Source organism: Anopheles ziemanni, assembly GCF_943734765.1.
Source record: "Anopheles ziemanni chromosome X unlocalized genomic scaffold, idAnoZiCoDA_A2_x.2 X_unloc_31, whole genome shotgun sequence".
NCBI classification, from domain to species: Eukaryota; Metazoa; Arthropoda; class Insecta; order Diptera; family Culicidae; genus Anopheles; species Anopheles ziemanni.
The window spans coordinates 1-5,341 of NW_026689798.1; the positions used below are offsets into that span (position 1 = coordinate 1).

The 5,341-nt window shown below is 44.2% G+C and overlaps 1 pseudogene; it reads right to left on the reverse strand.

The window, feature by feature from the left end:
- Window positions 1-5: 5 nt before the first annotated feature.
- On the reverse strand, window positions 6-3,894 carry LOC131292102 (helicase POLQ-like; annotated as a pseudogene).
- Window positions 3,895-5,341: the final 1,447 nt, after the last annotated feature.

The window sequence follows — 5,341 nt, forward strand, 5'->3', positions numbered from 1 at the left end:
TGCTGGAACGCCCACAGTTCCGGGATTTCCTCGCACATCCGCAGCAAACTGTGCGCTGTCCAGCGGCGGCGGTCATTAGCGTCTGAATCGCCCCCGCGCTCACGCGGGTACTTGAGGGCAACTTCCTGGAGATCCGTTTGGCTCCAAAGGTCGTGTACGATAAGCACACGGAAGAAACGCTGCATTAGGAACATTGTCTCGTCGGGTGCAGTGCGGCGCTTTAGAATTTTCTCTATAACCACTTGACTGATGTTGTACCTTGCGGCGATTTTCCGCAGTGCATCCGAGAGTTTACTGGTCTGAAAAAGTATTGCAGTCAGTTAATAATCTTTTTGAATTGAACCTCTTTTTAATGCTTAATATCAAGGGCACATCCTTATCACCGTACTAATCCATTTTTACGATTGCCTCTATACTTGAAAACTCGTTTATTCTTTTGATGTCCAACCACTACACTTCAACGTTTACAATTTTTCTTGCAAAGCTACGTGAAAGTCGGATGTGATGAAATTATAGTAACTTTAATCCTTCCATCTTGCTGAACTGAAGCTTAAGATTTTTTTATAGTTATTTTTAAAAAAAATATGTTGAGGAAGACCTAGAAAAGACAAGAACAAACTGGAAGACAGTCTTCCATGATTCGCTCTTAGAAAAAGCATTTCTAAAATTTCATCAAAAATTACTTCATCCATCACTACTCGATTTTGAAAAAACGATACAAGAACAAAACAAATGGTATTTGAGTGCTTTTCAAACAAATGCTTTAGCGTGGTTCGCTCTATGGAGCTATGAAAAAGAAAAGTTTCAGATAACAAATACATACAAATAATACAAATAGGATACAAATATATTTCACGGTTGTTTGTGGTTTAACTTGCGGTGTATAACACTTAACGTTTAAGAAACAATACTTGCTATCGTTAACATAGGGGTACTTACCAGAATGATCAAATCCTCAATTTTGAAATATACTTCCAATCCGTCCTCCAGCAGAATGAGGAAAAGCAGATCGAACTCATCGAGCACACACAGTCGTTTGCCTAGTTCCTGCATCTCGTTGTAGAACCGGACCGCTCGCTCTATGTCGAACCCGGCTCGGATGGCCGCCTTGCCAAGGTTGATCACTTCCAGCGGGCTCGTTCGATCGATCGTTTTGAAAACCTTACCCGGACGGGAAGGTGTCTTGTATACTCGAACGAACGCCTGTCCTACCGCTTCCTCCGATCGTCCATCTGCGGCACTGATTTGTACAACCATGTTCGTGGGATTGCGCAGACAGCTATCGTGCGTTGCCTTGATCGCATTGCCCTGATACAGCTGCACGATCGTTTCATCGGTGATGGCCTCGAGATCGATTTCGCGTCGCTTCGCTTGCTGCGCTAGCAGCGTGCTTCCAACCATCGCTTGAAGCGCATTCCGTGTCTTACAAAGACCGAGCCCGATCGAGCCGAGTACGAGCGATTTCAAGCAGGCTCCTTCGTCTTCCAAGAGCGCCGACTCGGCGAAGTCCAGTGGTGAGCAGAACATCTCGCAAATTTGCGGAATATCGCGCATGGCGGAAATAAGTATGGAATCGCCGGTGTCGCGTTTACCCGCACGCCCTGCGTGGCCAACCATTTGTTTGTAGCGACTTAGCGTAAAAAAATCGCTCCCAATGTAGGGAGAGCAGATTATTACACGTTTTGCCGAAAGATTCACACTGGCGGCTAGAGTGGAAGTGCACACGATCACCGAAAGGATGCCGGCCCGGAATGCATCCTCGATCATACGTCGCTCGTCCTGCGTTAACCTACCGTGATGGTACGCGACCCCGACACGAAACGAATGCGGAAGGATTGGTGCAACGGACCCGTCATCCTGGAGAGACTTTATAATCTGCGCTTTTTCCTCTGTCCGGTGCTGGGCAAATGAATCCGGCAAGTTGGCCGCTAGCATGGCGCACAAACTTTCACACCTGTTTCTGGTAGGACAAAACACCAAACACGAACTCTTGGGGATTACTTGTCGCTCGGTGAAAAACTGACCAAGTTATAATTCATGAAAGGTACCTCAACCTGGTACAGCACATGGTCGGCCCAAAACATAAACCGACCAAACGACCGACTTGGAGCACCCTGATCGGGTTGCTCCCATATAATGAAAGTTGCGTCTTTACCTGCCAAACGTATGAATATTCTACGCCAAGTCGCTATCTCTTACCGGTAAGCCGGTATTCACCTTCCAAGGGTGATTTTGGTCAAGTGCCATTTCCTGCGACTTGGTCCCCGAATTGGACCATCATCACCTAATATCTCCGTGGTCTTTCAATTCAGCGTCATGAAACTTCAAGGGTAGATAGGTCTCCCCAAGACCTTTCCAACGATATAACAATTGTCTCGCTAGGCCATCTACAGCCGAAGTTATTCATGGTACTTGGTACCTTACCCTGTTTTCACCATACTTGTTAGTACTTGGGTGCAAAACATGAATCACCCATATCACCGCTTTGGAGGCCAGCCAGCGCCTTGGCCCAATATAGTTTTTTGTTGGTCATATCATGCACAGTTTATAAATATTCTACGCCAACTTGCTACCTCGTCTCCAACTTGCCGTTATTCTTGGTTCAAGTCTCATTTCATTCGTTTTTGGACCCTTGTTGCTCTATGTTTCACTAATAGCTTCGCCCACCAACATGCTGATTTTCTGTTCGTATTTTTCCGCAATAGTTCCTTTCAATACCATTCCAAATCATACCGCAACTTGTCGCTCGGTGGCAAACTGACCGAGTTATAATTCATGAAAGGTACCTCTACCTGCTACAGCACATGGTCGGCAAAAAACATAAACCGACCAAACGACCGACTTAGAGCACCCTGATCAGGTTGCTCCCATATAATGAAAGTTGCGTCTTCCAACGTCCAACATATAAATATTCTACGACAAGTCGCTATCTCTTATCGGTCAGCCGGTATTCACGACCCAAAGGTGAAAATGTATGGAGAGCGTTCACAAAATTCCGGACGAATTTTGTAAACGTGTTTTTCCGTTTTCTCGCGATTGCGGGCGAACTAAGCGTCGGATCGAAAAAAACCCAAAAGTAAAATGTGTTTAAAAACCCGATTTCTCTTTGCAACTTTCAGAGTAGATAGGTCTCCCCAAGACCTTTCCAACGATATGCCAATTGTCTCGCTATGCCATCTACGGCCGAAGTTATTCGTGGTACTTGGTACCTTACCCTGTTTTCACCATACTTGGCCATACTTGGGTACAAACCTTGAATCACCCATATGTCCACCTTACAGGCCAGATAGCGCCTTGGCAACGTATGGTTTTTTGTTGGGTACAACATGAATAGTTTATAATTATTCTACGCCAACTTGCTACCTTGTCACCAACTTGACGCTATTTCGTTTCCAACGTTTCCAAAACAGTACTGTTTCGCGAGATTGGATTGATGCAGCCTGAGCTACGCTTGATTTTGTGTTTTTAACGGTACTGAAAACCGGCTTAACGGGGGAAAAATCTTTGATATGGGAAATGAAAGTTCTAAAAGGTTGTCATTGTGTGCAACAAAAAAATTAAACCCAAAAACCATCATTTGGTGCAGACGGGTATTGTGGTTATTTTATATACCCCCGTCAGCATACCACCCCCGCGCGATATGATTGGCTGTTTACAGCATACGTTTCCAAAACTGTTTTGTTTTGCGAGATTGGTTTGATGCAGCCAGAGCTACGCTTGGTGTTGTGTTTTTTACGGTACCGAAAACCGGCTCAACGAAGCCAAAATCGGTGGTGTCTGCCCTCATCTATGATTTTTTGAAAAAAAGGGAGGGCAAGATAGCGCTAAAAATGCTATCGATCACGCGCCACGCGAACTGTTGTGTCTTAAACGTACCTGAATCAATAGAAGCATCTACCTGAATCTCTAGCAGCATCGTACCTGAATCTCTAGAACGATCGTACTTTCTATTTAATTATTTACCTGCGTACCAACATGCCGATAATTAATTGAAGGCCTCTACCCGTTTGTATGAAACGTACCCTTAAACCTTATGTACAAATTAGGTACAACTTTAGCTCGTGTTTCACTGGCGTCTCAAATTTAAAAACGTCTGATAAAACAGCACAAACTTTTGCATACGAGCTAGAGGATTATTGTTTGGCTTAAATGTTGTTCGCCACAAGGCGTATATTTTGTCCGTGTATAGAATTTTGATCTCAGCTACCGAAAAGGGCGATATGGCCGAAGCACATGAGTGACAAAAATAGTGAACGAGATACGTGTTTATCAATTTACCATGCATAATTGCCTTATCGTCGGTGTTCTACAGTAACGAAATGGTTTTCAAGGGCGATCTTTATCATTAATGTGGGAAAAGGAAAAAGTAACAGAGGGGAATATGACCATGACCAAGTTTAACCAACGGGTAATTTTCCCCCGAATACGAGTAGCCATACGTATGCGCCAAGTGCGCCACAACCGGTATGCAACAGTTCCGAACTGGTTTCTCCTGCAATTTCAATGCCACCAATGAGATAACGGTGACGCGCCAGTCATAGTAGCGGTTCTTTTTCCTTCGAATTCCAGCAACGAATGGTGTACATCGATTGACCCTGACCCTGAAACCAACTTTATATTTCAAGGGCAGTCTCTTTAAAAGGTGTAACTAAGCGAAGTGAAAAACGATCGGGCTGTTGTTTAATTCTTGCTAACGGCTCATGCATGTCTTCAACAGTGGCGCACACTTGGCTATCCAGTGCATGGTACTTTTCATGAATTATCGCACGGGCAGTATGTAACCGAGCGGTTAGCTGGGCAAAGATTTAGAAAGCTTGTATTTGTTTTTATAAGCAGAAATAATCCGGTACATTGGATTGTTTTTTATCTATACCATAAGTGAAAGAAAATGAGGCAGTGAAAGAGGCGAATATGGCGATGACTAAGTTAAAAAATGTTTATTTTTTCTCAAAATATTAGCCGTCAAACGTTTGCGCCGAGTTCACCGCAGCCGGTAACCATACAGCAACCCGTATAGTTTACTCGCAGATTTCGACTTTGCGTTTACGTTCTCTTTCTGGCACACGGAGCAGAAAGCCAGGTGCGCCAGAGTGTGTCTGCTATGAAGTCGAAGCTCTCTACGTAATAATACGTAATAATACGTGTCTCTACTAGGTTAATGTCATAGGGTTGGCTATCGAGCATGCCCAAGTGATGACTTGATTGTGTGCTTGCTTGAATTCTTCACATTTCATACCATCGGTTAGTTGTCGAATCATTCCTCGATCATAACCTTCGTTCTTGGTTCATGTATGCTCTCTTCCACATAGGGCAAGCTAGAATTAACTATCTTACCCAGGAC